General features: G+C 41.1%; 1 long non-coding RNA gene across 1 annotated transcript; it reads right to left on the reverse strand.

Annotated features, from left to right (window-relative positions):
• Positions 1–2,616: 2,616 nt before the first annotated feature.
• On the reverse strand, positions 2,617–14,926 carry LOC142099329 (uncharacterized). The gene is made up of 3 exons (XR_012678514.1): positions 14,785–14,926; positions 13,643–13,716; positions 2,617–2,772 (listed from the first exon to the last, which is right to left on the reverse strand). It is a non-coding gene; the product is annotated as an uncharacterized LOC142099329 (long non-coding RNA).
• Positions 14,927–18,344: the final 3,418 nt, after the last annotated feature.

The raw sequence follows: 18,344 nt of genomic DNA on the forward strand, positions 1-18,344 counted from the left end.
TAATCAAATTGTATTGTGCAGTTGATCAATACTGAAAAAATTGTTACATTTACTGGAATTTACAGTCTATGTTCAATAAGACTAATAAGACCTCCCATTTACAGTTAAGAGCAAATTCAGCTAAATTATGTAAATTTGCATTTGTAGACAAACCATGTTGCAAAGCAAGAGGTCTAATGGCATACTATGGATGTAAAAACAAATATTGGGTAACTTTATTTTAATAATGCAATTTAGAGTTGAGATAGGATGCCTCCCTCTCCTGATTCTAAATGTTTGCACATTTTAAGTTTGGAGAGGCACAGCTCATCTGGATTGAGTTTATGGTAGAAAAGAAGATGGAGCTCAGTATAGCCAACAATACAGCTGATAGAATTCTGTCTCACAGCAGGAGAGACAGTAACACTAAGGTTTGTCCACTACAACTAATTTGAGCCCAGCTTTGCAAACTAGCTATCAGCTAGCTTTGAATACAAGCCAAAATAATTGTTTTGGCAGTTGCCAGACACAGAATGAGTTTCTAGAATCTCCTTGAATAGGTCTTCACGTTCCCATGGAGTACTATGTGCTCACTGTAACTTGGATGCCCCCAGGTCTTAACTTGAAGTAGTAAAAACTTATGTAACTGCTGGCTTTGTGTGGGTATATAAGAGACTAGTGCAGGTAAGAAGCTGGAATACCAGAAAAGTTATAAATAATAAGTATATGCAAGTGGCAATAACAGGTATTCCCAATGGATAGTGGACACGGGGAATACCAGCAGACAGGCTGGAATAATATGGCTAAGCTACAGGAAAAAGTACCAGAAACAAGCCAGGGTCAATACAAACTAGCAGATACAATATTTTTTTTTTTTGGGTTAGCCAATAAAGGTATCAACCCTATAATACTTTTGTCTTTTTTGACACAAAAGTATTTAACATCACAAAGATAATGCTACAAAGCTTTCATTACTTGTGAGGATGATGGGTAACACCTGTCTTGAAGAGTTAAAATATTGTCTGACAGTGGATACCAGTGCTGCCTTGAAGTGCTGTAGCCTTGGATTTGATATTAACCTGAGTGATAGTTCATAGATTTTGTGTGCTCTCCCCTGCACACATGGATTTGCTCCAACTGTCGAAATGCATACTAGAAGATTAACTGACTTTTGACTAAATTTGTCAGGTGTGTCTGTGGTAGGGACTTTGGATTGTAAATTCCCCTAAGACAGGGTCTGATGTGACTTAATGTTCTCTAATTGTCCAGAACATGTTAGGAGAATATTATTGGGGCAATAATTCTAATTTTCCAATATTACATGACAAAGCAAAGTATATTTATTTACTTCATAAAAATACTATAAAACTATCATGTGCAGTAATTTCTGAAAAAGAAATACAATTTACTAATGTAGGACTCCATTTGATAGAAGAAATGTTAAAAAAGCACTGTAAGTTAAGGAAATTCGCCTTTAAATTATTTGACATTTTTTCCAATGTATAATACTTACTGTTTCTGCTTTTCTCACTAATTTTCTAATTTTAATAACCTGGGCTTAATAAATTTCAGTCACTGTACACTGTCTAAAAACAATCCCTGTATAATTCAACCCTTATTGACCACCAGACATATCTTGTTCACGTAACTTAACTTTATTAAATTAATTAATTTCAGTATATGCTACCCTCTTATAGCTACCCTTGCTTTGACTCCATATTCTGGGCCTGATTCGTTAAGAGAGACATACTGAGCGCAATGTGCGTTTGTTGTAAAATGCACGTAAATCAAGAATATGTTCACCCGAATTCAACAAGTAGCGGATCTGAATACATTACTTGATAAATGCAGTGGTAAAGTCACTTACGTGACGTAAAAACTGGACTGCGCATTTCTGTGTTTTTCATTGTCCCTCTAATTAATTCACTGACACATGTATGTTTAAGCATGAAATGCATTTATATTTCCGATTGGCAGTGGAACGCACAGGCATGCAATTACCTTAAATTATAAAACAAAAATCATGCTAACCCTGCTCATTAACTCTTTTTATAATGCTGTATGTATGCTGTTTGTATGAAATTACATTACATGAAAAAAATCATATATGATGATAATGGAATAATGGCTGTGCTGCCATAAATTGTGATGAAATAATGGCTGTGCTGCCATATACTATGCTCAGATAATGGAATAATGGCTCTGCTGCTATATACTGTGTTGGGGTAATGGAATAATGGCTGTGCTTTCATATACAATGTTCGATTAATAAAATAATGGTGCTGCCTTATACTATGTGGGGATAATGGCATAAACCCCAGTGTGTGAGTAAGGGAAACGATTATCACCCCGATAAATTGTACCTCGTTTATCATACTTATAGTGGAAGAGTAACTTTACTTTTTATCCCTGCTACCCTCATCACACGCTTCATTTTGAAACTATGCTGTAGTTAATACCCAGTAAAAAGTGACAAATGTATTTCAGACCCATGATGTCAAACACCTGTGGAATGGAAAACCTTGCCTAGGTCTATAGTAAATCAAAGCTGGGAAAGAAAGGCTTTCTGACGACTACACTTTTATGCTGCCAAAAAAATAATATTACACAACATTATAACATCAAGATAATTAAATTTTTCAGCAGTCGCCTGTGCATCCTCCTCCTTTTCTGATTGCTGCAATGGGGAAAATATAATTGGGGATAAAAGTATATTGGCCGCCTTCTGAACCTCCATCATGGGCTCCTCCCTATCCCTAAGGCATCTTCGGTAGAGGCAGATGCTGAAGCGTTCTGTTGGAATAAATCACACAGTTTATTGATAAATGTTATCTCTGCCTCATACATACACAGAGACATCCAGATAATGTTAGGCTGCAATGTGAAATATCTAATACCACACATGGACCATCATTGGACAAGTAAACACATATTTACACCAATTTCATATGGATTTCACCTGGGAGGCTTATATTAATCACATACTGAATCTGTAACATCACTATTATACAGCAGGCCTTGTACTTTTTACAGTGAAGGTAATTATAAGCCATAATTCTTTTTAATGTATCAGATATAACAGTAATTTTATGTTTAAAAATAAACAATTGCAATTGAGAACGTGTTGGATCTAATCAGTCAGTTCACCTGTAACTGTCAGTTTAACAGTTTATGAGCTCATCAGCTGGATAGAAATAGAACACACTGTAAGTTCTGAGTGTCCAAAATATTCTCTGTCTTATTGTTTGCAAATTCACATACTTATAGCACTCTGGTTATACAGAATCGAAACACTTCAGCAAACTATGCCCCGAACTGTCTTATCTTTGTCTTAACCACTTATTGTGCATGTGTCCTTTACCCAAACCTTGCTTAATTCTCCCAAGGGGAATTGCTTAGGGGGAGGGCACTTAGAGTAAATACACTGATATTTTCCTCTAATTCCTGTGTCTCTTGCTCTAGCAATATTTGTTCAGAGACTTTTAACCAGTTTAGGAGTTTACCTTCGAGTTTGTGTTTCTGTATATAAGGATATAAGGGTGATATCACTGTATATCTGTTGCATCTTTATGGGGTCTAATGTCCCTTCTTTGCCTATCCATTCCCTAAAATCTTGCGCATAATGTCTATGGGGGAGCTGCTGTCATTTATCTGTTTACTATCTATATTTCCCATATCGATAGTTTTAACAGGGACTCTTATCTAGTTTTCTGTGGACTGCCCTTGTAGTGGATGTTCGTATAAAATAATTTCTTTGACAGTATCTAGGATGAAGAGGTCTTCGGAATTCTTCTAAAATTTGGGCAGATTACAGAATCTCCCTTCTTAGATATATTTCTGGGGATGGTTTCTAAAGTGTTCACCCAATGTTCTCCTACATGCGTGTCAATATATTTTTTTCCCAATGTGACAGCCTATTATGGCTGTGAATTCTCTGTAGTTGTGTTCTGGGAGTGCATGTAAAATGTAATATTCACAGTATATGCCCCCTCTAAGGTTTCTATCTTTGACTGCTATTAAATCAGGACTTAAAAAGGTACCCCCTTTCTGTAAAATCAGCAGGCATTTACACCATCAACACGAATAAAGGGACAAATGGGTTTCTTACAAGAGGAAGTCCCTTATGCTTTCAATACCTGTGCAAGCTTTCCAAAATATGTACAGCGCTCCAATTACAACTAGGACTACAGCTAATGCTTTCATGCTAATCTCAATTTCAATATCCATGAGGTTATGTTAAAAAGCAACATATAGCAGCAAGATTTACCAGGAAAAACACAGACAACATGTGTACCAATGAAAAACCGCAGAGGACCATGGCCAGAATCAGTGAGCGAATTTATCACACTTTTACCATGTGTATTAACTAGAGATGAGCGCACTCGGATTTCTGAAATCCGAGCCCACCCGAACGTTGCGGATCCGAGCCGGATCCGAGACAGATCCGGGTATTCTCGCCAATAGCAAAACTGAAACCGAGGCTCTGAGTCATAATCCCGCTGTCGGATCTCGCGATACTCGGATCCTATAAATTCCCCGCTAGTCGCCGCCATCTTCGCTCGGGCATTGATCAGGGTAGAGGGAGGGTGTGTTAGGTGGTCCTCTGTCCTGCTATATCTCGTGCTGTTCAGTTCTGGGCTGTGCTCTGTGTTCTGCTCAGTCCAGTGGTGCTGTGTCCTGTGCTCTGTCCTTCTGAGTTCAGTGGTGCTGCTGGGTCCTGTGCTGTGTCCTGTTCAGTCCAGTGGTGCTGTGTCCTGTGCTCTGTCCTTCTAAGGGCATTGTTATTTCCCCATTATTCCCAAATTATAAAAAATTTCAAAAAAAGTTATAAAAAAAATGACAAAGAAAGTAATTATAAAAAAAAAAAAAAAATATCCCTAAACAATCCTGCAGTATAAGTCCATTGGTACTGCTATATTACAAAGTTCACTGATTCAGCAGTATAAGTCTAGTGGTACTGCTATATTACAAAGTTCACTGATTTTCAAGTATAAGTCCATTGGTACTGCTGTATTACAAAGTTCACTTATTCTGCAGTATAAGTCCATTGGTACTGCAATATTACAAAGTTCACTCATTCTGCAGTATAAGTCCAGTGGTACTGCAATATTACAAAGTTCACACATTCTGCAGTATAAGTCCATTGTTACTGCCATATTACAAATTTCACTGATTCTGCAGTATAAGTCCAGTGGTACTGCAATATTACAAAGTTCACTGATTCAGCAGTATAAGTCCATTGTTGTTACTGCCATATTACAAATGTCATTGATTCTGCAGTATAAGTCCAGTGGTACTGCTGTATAACTCCAGTCCAGTGGTACTCTCCTGTGCCGCATATAATTTTTAAAGGCTTTGCCGAGTGTGTGTGGCTTAGGGGTACACTCTCTTGTGCTACATATAATGCAGAACAAAAATTTGGAGGATAAAGTAGGGAAAGATCAAGACCCACTTCCTCCTAATGCTGAAGCTGCTGCCACTAGTCATGACATAGACGATGAAATGCCATCAACGTCGTCTGGCAAGCCCGATGCCCAATCTTCTAGTACAGGGCATGTAAAATCCAAAAAGCCCAAGTTCAGTAAAAGTAGCAAAAAGAGAAACCTAAAATCATCTGAGGAGAAACGTAAAGTTGCCAATATGCCATTTACGACACGCAGTGGCAAGGATCGGATTAGGCCCTGGCCCGTGTTCATGACTAGTGGTTCAGCTTCACCCAAGGAACTAAGCCCTCCTCCCCCTCCCTACAAAAAATTTAAGAGAGTTATGCTGTCAGCAACAACACAGCAAACAACTCTGCCTTCTAAAGAGAAATTATCACAAATCCCCAAGGCGAGTCCAAGGGTGTTGGTGGTTGCGAAGCCTGACCTTCCCATCACTGTACAGGAAGAGGTGGCTCCTTCCACCATTTGCAGCACGCCCTCTGCATATGCTGGTAGGATCACCCACAGTCCAGTTACAGATTTGGCTAATGAAGGTGTGAATGTTGTACACCGGGAGGATATTGATGTAGCTGGCGCTGAGGATGTTGATGATTATGATGCAGACAGATACCAAATTGCCTTTCTCAATTTCTATTTATATTCTACATTATATAACGGCTGAATAATTTTCTATTTTACTCCTAGTGGAGAGGGGATCTGATGCAGACAGATACCAAACTGCCTTTGTCCATTTCTTTGTATATTTGAATTTCTAGTTCTACAGTCTATGCAGGCTGCTTTTTTTTATATTCAACTACAAGTGTAGGGCGGGGGGGGGGGGGGGGGGGGCATAGATAGCCACCAAAGTAACGTAGTCCATTTAATTTCACTTTGTAGCTCCACAGTCTGTGCAGCCTGCTTTTTTTTATCTTCAAAGTATTTACAAGCCTTGCAATCTAAATTAACAAGAGATAGTGACGTGCTAGAACTCCACCCTCTATATGCTGCAGAAGATGGAGGAGCATCAAAAGGCCATTCAAGCCTACACAGCCACCTACGACATAGGAGAAGGAGTGGGGATGCGCCTGAGTCAAGCGCACTGGAGAATGATTTCCGTGTTGTGCAAGGTTCTGCAGCCATTTGAACTTGCCACACGAGAAGTCAGTTCCGACACTGCCAGCTGGTACACCATTTCGATTCCACCAAGCATGTAGCTCTTGTGGATGAAGCCCTTCCTATGCTTTGCCAGGATCCGAGGGTGGTCAGTCTTTTAAAGTCAGAGAAATACATTCTGGCCACCGTTCTCGATCCTCGGTTTAAAGCGTATGTTGTGTCTCTGTTTCCGGCGGACACAAGTCTACAGCGGTGCAAAGACCTGCTGGTCAGGAGATTGTCCTCTGAAGAGGACCGTGACATGCCACCAGCTCCACCTTCTTTTTCATCACTGTTTGTGCAGTTCCAAAAAAGAGGAACTGCCATTTCTATTGCTACCTTCTTTCTTTCTCTATTTAAAAAAAAAAAAAATAACTGCCATTTCTATTACTACCTACTTTCTTTTTCTATTTTAAAAAAAAAAAAAATAACTGCCATTTCTAGTACTACCTTCTTTCTTTCTATATTTAAAAAAACAAAAAACTGTCATTTCTATTACAACGTTAATTGTTTGTGCAGTCACAAAAAAGAGGAACTGCGCCCTTAACTGCTATGTTGGTTTTAGACGTCCATCCGGTGTCCGCCATCTGTGCACTGGAATTCAGACCAGTTGAGGGTTTTATTATTATATTGTGGCCCCAGTAATAAATTGGGTACCGGGGCCACTCCACTACGCAGTCCAGATACTTGTTTGGTGGAATTCAGAACAATTGAGGTTTTTTTATTATATTGTGGGGACCACTCCACTACGCAGTCCAGATACTTTTTTGGTGGAATTCAGACCAGTTGAGGGTTTTTTTATTATATTGTGGGGACCACTCCACTACGCAGTCCAGATACTTTTTGGGTGGAATTCAGACCAGTTGAGGGATTTTTTTATTATATTGTGGGGACCACTCCACTACGCAGTCCAGATACTTGTTTGGTGGAATTCAGAACAATTGAGTTTTTTTTTTATTATATTGTGGGGACCACTCCACTACGCAGTCCAGATACTTTTTTGGTGGAATTCAGACCAGTTGAGAGATTTTTTATTATATTGTGGGGACCACTCCACTACGCAGTCCAGATACTTTTTTGGTGGAATTCAGACCAGTTGAGGGATTTTTTATTATATTGTGGGGACCACTCCACTACGCAGTCCAGATACTTTTTTGGTGGAATTCAGACCAGTTGAGTTTTTTTATTATTATATTGTGGGGACCACTCCACTACGCAGTCCAGATACTTTTTTGGTGGAATTTAGACCAGTTGAGGGATTTTTTATTATATTGTGGGGACCACTCCACTACGCAGTCCAGATACTTGTTTGGTGGAATTCAGAACAATTGAGGTTTTTTTTATTATACTGTGGCCCCGGCATCAAATTGGGTACCAGGGCCACTCCACTACGCAGTCCAGATACTTGTTTGGTGGAATTCAGAACAATTGAGGTTTTTTTTATTATATTGTGGCCCAGGTATCAAATTGGGTACCGGGGCCACTCCACTACGCAGTCCAGATACTTGTTTGGTGGAATTCAGAACAATTGAGTTTTTTTTTATTATATTGTGGCCCCGGTATCAAATTGGGTACCGGGGCCACTCCACTACGCAGTCCAGATACTTGTTTGGTGGAATTCAGAACAATTGAGGTTTTTTTTATTATATTGTGGCCCCGGTATCAAATTGGGTACCGGGGCCACTCCACTACGCAGTCCAGATACTTGTTTGGTGGAATTCAGAACAATTGTTTTTTTTTTTATTATATTGTGGGGACCACTCCACTACGCAGTTCAGATACTTTTTTGGTGGAATTCAGACCAGTTGAGGGTTTTTTTATTATATTGTGGGGACCACTCCACTACGCAGTCCAGATACTTTTTTGGTGGAATTGAGACCAGTTGAGGGTGATATATTGTGGCCCCGGTACCAAATTGGGTACCGGGACCACTCCACTATGCAGTCCAGAAAGCTACCTCGGTGAAACGTTTTGGACTAAAAACAATATTGTGAGGTGTGAGGGTGTTCAGAATAGACTGGAAATTAGTGGAAATGATTGTTATTGAATGTTATTGAGGTTAATAATAGCGTAGGAGTGAAAATAAGCCCAAAAACTTGATTTTGGAACTTTTTATGCTTTTTTCAAAATAAATCCAAATCCAAAAACCTTAAATCCGAACCAAAACCTTTCGACAGGTGTTTTGCGAAACAAATCCGAACCCAAAACATCAAGCAAATCCGAACCCAAAACACGAGACACCAAAAGTGGCCGGTGCACATCTCTAGTATTAACCGTCACTTTTTTCAATGCTCATATAAGCTAGGAGACTCTAAGATTACCCGATCCAGTGGTCGCAGTTCTCGAGAGACGAGGACAAGCCTTTGGATGTAAGCGAGAAGTGCAGTCTTTGATTGGGTATCTTATTCAGCCATTTTTCCTTTATACATCATATGACAGATACAGAAGCATTCATACACACAGACATAGTTCATCTAGGACAAGATAGGGTTATTAATTACTGTATAAATCTGAAACTTACAGACCTGCGTGCCTGATACCTTAGACGGACAAGAGGCAGCTCTAAACACAGGAGTCTCATGAGTAGAAAGCTCTACTCACCCGGGTTAGAGTCCTGTGTCCAGGGCAACCTCCTGTTGTCTGTCCTTGTCTCAGGTCAGCAGATCTCAGTGGGACCTCCAATGAAGTTGGATCCAATCAGTCAGTTCACCTGTAAGTGTCAGTTTAACAGTTTATGAGCTCATCATCTGGAGAGAAATAGAACACACTGCAAGTTCTGAGTGTCCAAAATATTCTGTCTTATTGTTTACAAATTCACATACTTATTGCACTCTGGTTATACAGAATCGCACACTTCAGCAAACTATGCCCAGAACTGTCTTATCTTTGTCTTACCCACTTATTGTGCATGTTTCCTTTACACAAACCTTGCTACTTTCTCCCAGGAATTCTCCCAGGGGGGTTAGTGGTTTATCTCCTGTCTGCTATACTCAAGGCCGTAGCTTGCAAAAAAACTAGCTAATAATGAATAACTTCTACAAACTAGCTGTCCTTAAGCTGCAAAAGAACAAAATAGTTGACAGGTAACAAGATAGCGTCAGCTCAGCAGAATCACATTTCTTAAACGTATACCTATCAATTTCAGCCCTCAAATAATAAAGGAACTCTGGCTGCCTCCTCCTGAGATCACTCGACCTCCGCTGGAGCTGCACTATGCTGTGTCTGTGGATAAATTCAAACCGCAGACGCCTGCGGACGGCCACGTAGGCATCATTTTTGTCTTCGTTTGTAATGAACCAAGCTAGGTAACGGTCCTTTGTTGCTATTAGTACCAGCAGTTCGGCTTGAGAGAATGTAGTTGCTCTCATGTTTGCAAGGGAATTAGATTTTTCAACATTCTCATCACTGATTGGTTCTTAGTGCATGTATGGGTGCAGGCACGTCAGCCCCAGGTCCCTTCAATACCAAATGTTAAATGGCTGATTTTCACCTACCAATTAATCACAATAATCAAGCTTATCCATTCAAACACAGGAAATCGCGAGAAAATGCATCTACATACTCTATATAACAGCTGGAGAGACAATCATTTAGCCCTGCCAATTTGTGAGTTCTGATGTTTGTAGAAGAAATTGGTAGTAGAAGTTCAGAACTTTGCCTTGGAAATTACTGGAGTGTACAAGGCCTTATGTGAGACAGTTTACAGTGCATTTAATTTTTATTTTACAAATTAGTCTTTTTACTCCTGGTTACAAAAATGGTTGACCAACAGCAACCAGGACCAAGTCAGGCCTCAGCCTTGGAGGCAGCCAAATTTCAATAATCGGGAAGTGGAAGTGCTGGTCCAGCTGGTCGAGGGATGGCTGCATTCTGCCAACTGGCAGCTCTCATCCCAGCAAAATCCAGAATGTGGAAGGACATCGCGATGCAGGTCAATGCTGTGGCTCCAATTAGACGAACAATGACTGAGGTCAAAAGCTCCCCAAAAATTTTTAAGGGAGCAAAATTAATCTATTGTGTGTTCTGCAACCTTAAAATAATTGTCCAAGTCTTCAAATTAAGTATTCACGCTGGGTAGCTTTCTGTTATTAGTCTTTGACCTCTAGGGCCAATACATTTCTATCTATATGTATGTCCGCACAAGTCTTTGAAAAATATTTTTGTTTTCATATAATGCCACGTTTTTATCATTGAACATTTCAAACAGGTTGGAAGACTTTAATCGTTGCCTTAAGGACAAAATAAAAGAGTAAATGAGGCATGTTTTCGACCTGCAGCCCACGGCATTGGTCTGTATCGACGAGCAGTTGGTGCAGGGGAAGGGCAGGATTGACACCAGAGCTAACCCACTCCTAATGACACCACTATTCCCCACAGGTAAATTTTAAATAACAATACATGGATTAAAAAAAATGACAAATGTTTTTATTACAGAAATGTAAACACAACCAACATTAGCTGCCTTTTAAAAAAAAAAAAAAAAAAAAAAGAGAAACATAAAAAATAAATAGGCACTTGTCAATTGTAATGCTAAAAAAAGTCCCTAAATCCTTGCCACTTTTACTGCAACCTAGGCAGCCCATTGTAGAATATGACACTGGTCTTGAAGATTACTGAGTATTTTCAGACAAGAACACTCCGAGATTTTTAAAGAATGCCTAGGTAACATTCCACTCACCACACATAGATATGCTGGTTGATAAATTCATTTGTTTTCAATTTTAGAGTAAAGATGACCCCACCAATTTGCATGTTAATAAAAACACAAAACATGTTATGAAATCATCAGCAGCAGCTATTTATATAGTGCCACTAATTCTGAAGTGCTGTACTGTAACCTACTACTATGTTTTCGAGTATGGGAGGAAACCGTAGCACCAGGATGAAACCCATGCAGAACATACAAACTCCACACTGATAATGCCATGGCCGGGAATTGAACTCATGACCCCAGTGCTGTGAAGCAGAAGTACTAACCATTAAGCCACCGTGCTGCCCTGAAATCTATTAATATGAAGCAAAAATGTGGATGTTATTGAGTAAGACATTGATGTTTATGTTTTTTTTTCTTTCACTATGTTAGGTGAAGATGCAGACACAGAGGCAGAAGAAGAGGACCTGGTGCAGGTGATCCATGATATGGAAGAGCTTTAGATGGAAGAGTAAGCAGGAGTAGTGGGCACTATGCACACCTCCTTGAATTTTACATTAAAATGCACCAATCAAACCAAACGCTAGAAAACAATACCCAGGACATAATCATTACCTTAACCCATATTCATCAAACTTTTCAAAATATTGACACTACCCTGAACCGTCTCAATTACCTTTTTGCACATTCGATAACCATCAACCCTCCTGTCCTAATGCAACATGTTTCCATTCCTTCCCCATAGCACAATTCCTCACTCCTGTCCGTCTGCAAAGTTTCTCGCTCCAAGACGCTATGGCCCAATATATAAATTGTTATCCTGCCGAACTTTACCCTCGTTATCCTGGCCAACTTTACAACACTGCCCCACTGCCCTTTGCTGTCCAAATGCCCTCTTTGGTCCCCCCATCCTCTTTGGCACCTCCACCCTCTGGTCCCCCCAACTGCTCTCTAGTTCTTTCCCACTGTTGACAGCCACATCACGAGTAATTTGATGTCAGGGAAAGGCAAAAACTAGTTTTATGTTGGCCCAAGGGGCAAGCAGGCCCTGAAAAGATGATTATTTTTGCTTTTTTTGTGTTGTCCTGTAAGTCCTGTAAGTTGCGAGATGGGGCCTCCATGGCTGGGACTTATTTTTCCAGTACATCCCACAGATGTTTGATCGGATTGAGATCTGGGGAATTCGGACACCAAGTCAACACCTTCAACTCTTTGTCATGTTCCTCAAACACTCCTGAACAATTTTTGAAGTGTGGCAAGGAGTATTATCCCACTGAGGGAGGAAACGGCCATCAAAGAATACCTTTGCCACAAAGGGGTGCAAGTGGTCTGCAACAATGTTTAGGTAGTTGGTATGTGTCAAAGTAACATCCATGAATTTTAGGATCCAAGGTTTACCAGCAGAACATTGCCCAGAGCATCACACTGCCTCAGCCAGCTTGCCTTCTTCCCATAGTGCATCCTGGTGTCATCTCTTCCTCGGGTAAACAAAGTTTTTCAGATGGGCTAACCTTTGCTCCCCATGGGCATCAATGAGCCTTAAGCGACAATGACCCTGTTACCAGTTCACCGATAGTCCTTCTTTGGACCACTTTTAGTAGGTACTAACAACTGCATACTGGGGGAACACCCCACAAGACGTGGTGTGTTGGAAATGCTCTAACCCACTCGTCTAGCCATCACAATTTGGCCCCTTGTTAAAGTCATGCAGAAACTTACGCTTGCCCATTTTTCTTGCTTCCAACACATCAACTTCAACAACCGACTGTTCACTTGCTGCTTCATATATCCCACCACTTGACAGGTGCCCTTATAACAAGATAATCAATTTTATTCACTTCACTTGTTAGTGGTTTTAAAGTTGTGGCAGATTGGTGTATACAATCCCCTAGAACCTCAGGTTTTAACTCGTGGTAATAGAAGTTTATAAAACTTAATATTACCAGTGGGGCAGCAAGAACATAAAAGGAGGTAGCAGGCACCCCCAAGGGTAGCAATAAGTCCAATATACAGGTCAAAGGTCACTGCAGGCTGAGTACAAAGGTGTAGACAAGAGACAGGCAGAAGTAAGGGCTGGCTGCATTCAATAGAATACATCCGTAGTACAGGCAAAGGTCAGGGCTGGCAGAAATCAATGCACACATTCAGTTAACAGACCAAGTCAGGGCAGGAAAAGGTTAATGAAAATCCAGAAACAGGGAATGGTCAGGAGAAAACAGCGAAATTCAATAAACAATCCAGGTCACAACAAGATGTCAAATCAGGTCAGAATTCCAAACAGAGCACTAGCAGAAAAAAATCACCAGCACAGGCAGGGCCTGATCAAGAGTTGTGGCTGCCCTAGGCTAATACACCCGTAGCGCCCACACCCCAACAAATCATTAAAGAAAAATTTAGGAGCATTTTCCAGCAAACAAATTTAGACATGTTCTCTTACATGTTCTTGGTGTTCTTTCTTGCTTGTTCTTGCAGCTTTGTTGTCGTTTAGCTATCTTCTGGAAAGTTGTGGTCCTGTTTTGAAAATGTGCAAACATTACAAACCCTCAATGATTAGGCTCTTTAGAGAGCATTGTCATGAACACCACACAATACAGAGATCATACACAAGTGACCAATTCATGACCCCACTATCATTTCATCACACCTCATGACTCCCCTGCACACTGCCCTCCTTCTGCACGCTGTCCCCCTCAGAACACACTCTGTCCCCCTTTCTGCACACACTCTGTCACCCTTCAAAATACACACTCTGTCCCCCTCAAAACACACACTCTGCCCCACTTCCTGTACACTGTCCCCCCAGAACACACTGTCCCCCTTTCTGCACACACTCTGCCCCCCTTTCTGCACGCTGTCTCTTCACAATACACTCTGTCCCCCTTCAAAATACTCACTCTGTCCCCCTCAAAACACACAATCTGTCCCCCCTTTCTGCACACACTTTGTCCCCTTTTCTGCACGCTGTTCCCCCAGAACACACTCTGTCCGCTTTCTGTACACTGTCCCCATTTCTTTACACACACACTGTCCCCCCTTTCTGCACGCTGTCCTCCCAGAACACACTCTGTCCCCCTTTCTGTACACACTCTGCCCCTTTCTGAAAGCTGGCCCCCTTTCTGCACACACAATGCCCCCCTTTCTGCATGCTGTCCCCCTTGCTGCACAGACTCTGTCCCCCTTTCTGCATGCTGTCCCCCAGAACACACTTTGCCTTCTTTCTGTACGCTGTGCCCCTTTCTGCACACACACTGCCTCCCTTTCTGCACACACACTGCCTCCCTTTCTGCACACACTCTGTCCCCCTTTCTGCACACACTCTGTCCCCCTTTCTGCACACACACTGCCTCCCTTTCTGCACACACACTGCCTCCCTTTCTGCACACACTCTGTCCCCCTTTCTGCACACACACTGCCTTCCTTTCTGCACACACACTGCCTCCCTTTCTGCACACACTCTGTCCCCCTTTCTGCACACACACTGCCTCCCTTTCTGCACACACTCTGTCCCCCTTTCTGCACACACTCTGCCCCCCTAACAGCATGCTGCCCCCCTTTTTGCATAAACAAAAATCTAATTACCTGTCTTCTTCTCTTCCGCCGGCAGTCAGCTCCTCTCACTGCAGCTCCTCACTGACACAGACGGGACGTGATGATGACATCATGTCTGGCAGACAGTGAGCAGGGAGAGGGGTGGAGGAAGGGACAGTGTGGAGGAGGGGCAGCTCCATGTGCACAAAAATCAACTGTAAAAAAATAAAAAATATTAAATGCTGGCTGAGTTGCGCCTCCCCAGGTCTCAGTGACCAAGCTGCAGCCTGATCAGCCTATTGGTTGATCAGGCCCTGAGCACAAGTGATATTTAGGAAGGGGTTTAAATACAGAGAAGGACCAATGTGAGAAATTCAGCATGATTAGCTTCACAAGTGCAGTAAGCTCTTAATGAACAAGATCAACTAGACAGCGGCAGCAGCAACCAGCTAAATTCCAGAATGGCACAGGGGAGAAAGTATCTTGCAGTTACTTGGTAACAAGCTTGAAACGAGGTGGCACCTGCTGCTGTCTGATTGGTCTGAGAAGCTGGTTGCCGATGCTAACCAACCGCCTCCGAGGATAGCGTTACCCACAGCTTATTTTAATATATATTATATACCCCTGGTAGGATCACTGTCCACCCATGGTAACGATTTCACTCTAAACCCCCCTCCAGCACCCTGTAGCAGAACGCTTGTCATAGATGGCTCTGCAAGGCCTCATTCTTCAGTTGTGGGCACTTACCGACTGGCATAATAAATCATGTTTTTATTAGTGTTTTAATGCTAGTAGAAACATATAAATGGGTATCGGGATGTAAACTATCGGTTCCAATGTACCCATACCAACTTGTGCTGTAATCAGGACTGTAGTCTTTTGGATGCTGCATGAATCATCATCATTTATTTATATAGCGCCAACATATTCCGTAGTGCTTTACAATTGGAGACAGACACAGTAAGCTAATAAACAAACTGGGTAAAACAGTCAAAGAGGTGAGACAGCTCACAAGCTTACAATCTATGGGACAATGGGAGTTTGATACATGAGGTTAAGTCTACATTTTACATTTCGGTCCAGCCAGATTGCAAAGGTAAAACTGATTCATAAGCTAAATGACAATGTTAGTCAGTTGGGGTAGTTGTCTTGCGTGTAATTGTGTAATGGGTGGTAATAGGGTAATCTAGTGAGGTTAAGAGGGTGGTTGAGGAATATTATAAGCTTGTCTGAAGAGGTGGGTTTTCAGAGAACGCTCGAAAATTTGTAGACCAGAGGAGAGTCTTATTGTGCAAGGGAGTGAATTCCATTGAGTGGGTGCAGCCCGAAAAAAATTCCTGTAACCGGGAATGGGAGGATGTAATGAGGGTGGATGAGAGACGCAGATCTTGTGCAGAACAGAGTTGCCGAGTTGGGAGACATTTTGAGACCAGAGAGGAGATGTATGTTGGTGCAGCTTTGTTGATGGCCTTCTAGGTTAGTAAAAATATTTTATATTGGATCTGGTAAATGCTTTACCTTCTCCTCCCCACACCTCTCAGACTGCAATTCATTTCAAATGATCATGATTAACATTCAAGCTAGATCTACTAAGAATCGAGTTTGGTGGTGGTCTGAAACCGCCACCAATCGCCGGCGGTTTAGTGGTCCAAACCACCACATTTACTATAGGGCGGCTTGAGGCTTCAATTTAAAATGACTGGCGATGTATGGCGGATTGAAAAAGCTAAACCACAGACGGTTGGATGAAACCGCTATCCAAACCACCCTTCAAAATACAGGACAGGACAGGACAGTTTTAATACCTACTTCAGAATGGCTTGATAGCTGAAACATGCTATTTGAACTATTTTGCCATTCTGAACATAAGAGAAAGCACCATTGACATTTAAATTATGTTGGCAATCATTATTTATTGATTAAGGGGCAAAATTAATTAAATATTTTTAAACATTTTAATTTTGAAAAAGTCACATTAATAAAGGAAAACGATTGACAGAGTGAATGCACTTAACAAAGGTGATCAAGAATAACATAACATAGAGTCTACGACCAGCGCAAAACATGTGAATCATCAAGTCAACAAAACATTTAGATATAGGGAAGATGAGTGACCCGGAGTTTTCTTACATAAAGAAGAGAAGAGAAAAGAGGAAGAGTACAGAAAAAGAAAAGAACGAGAGAAGACGAAGGGGAAGGAAGATAAGAAGTGACTAGATCCAATGTAAAAAGAGAGAGAAGTTCTAGAAAGAGATGTAGTATTAGAGCTAACTTATGTAAAGGGTGGACACGCCTGAAAAAAGGATAACCACGGGTCCCAGACCTTGGTGAATGCTCTCGAGGAGTTCCGAATAATACTGGTCATATATTCCATCCATTGAGTCTACCAGACTATTAATTATGGACTGCATGGAGGGAGGGGGTTGCAGACGCCAGTCTGCCACTATTTGACAAGTAGCTGCCAAGAGAATGTGCCTGATAAATTTATTCTGATGACGGGATGCCGAGGGAACCCCCACAGGGAGGAGGAAGAATTTAGGCTCCAGGGGGAATGTCCACCTGGAGGATTGAATTAATCAAGTCTTTGATCTCAGCCCAGAAGCTTGACAGATTTGGGCACGTCCACCGATCAGACAAATCAGGGAGGATTCTACGAAGACGCGAAGGCACATAGTACCATCGGTATAGCACCTTATAGACGTTCTCTTTAATTCTAACACAGATAGAGCTAGAGACAGCATTCTCATATATTTCAGATTATTCCTCATCTAACAGCTCTTGACCAAGGTCCTGCTCCCAGCCTAATTCATGGGGGGCTCTAAGAGTCGAGGTGGAAGAAGCAAGCTGATAGTAAAGCGTAGAGATTAGACCTTTTGTTGAGGATTGGAGTAAACAGCGGGCTTCAAAGGTAGTGAGAGGGCGGGATGAGAGGCGGTCTTTGACAATACTGTGAAAGCAACGTATTTGCAGAAACTGGTAAAAGTGCTTTGAGGGAATGTGAATATGTGATTGAATTTCAGAGAACTGAGGAAAAGTTGCAGAGGTGGTTAGGTGGTCGAGATAGATGACTCCCCGCGAGTGCCTTGGCTGGAATGAAGTGGGATGAGTTCCTGGAAGAAAATCCAGGGAGTTAAATAGCGTTATAAAATGAATTAAATATTAACTTATGAGGGGGGAAAAAAAATTCATTATATAAAAGGGATAAAATTATTTAATTATTATATTATTCGGACAATATGTAATGACAAATTGTGCAACATAAATAATTATATCCACCTTTAACAATCAGTTAATAATATTATATATTCACATTTCCCACTTAATATAATGCTATAATAGTGTCCCTTTAAAAAAATATATACAAAAAAATTCTCTCATAAGTTAATACTAAATTTATTTTGTTCCGTTATCAATAAATAATGATTTTCCAAATAATTAAAATGTCAGTGATGCTTTCTCATGTTCTGAATGGCAAAATAGCTCAAAAAGCAGCTGTTTGATCAATTTCGCCATTCACGACCACCTCTTTCATTTTGGCAATTTGGATGGCTGTTTTGCAGCATTTCTGAAAACCCCAGCTTAGTAAATCCAGCTGTTTGTATGTTCATCAT

The sequence above is a fragment of the Mixophyes fleayi genome, chromosome 8 (genome assembly GCF_038048845.1).
Source record: "Mixophyes fleayi isolate aMixFle1 chromosome 8, aMixFle1.hap1, whole genome shotgun sequence".
NCBI lineage: Eukaryota > Metazoa > Chordata > Amphibia > Anura > Limnodynastidae > Mixophyes > Mixophyes fleayi.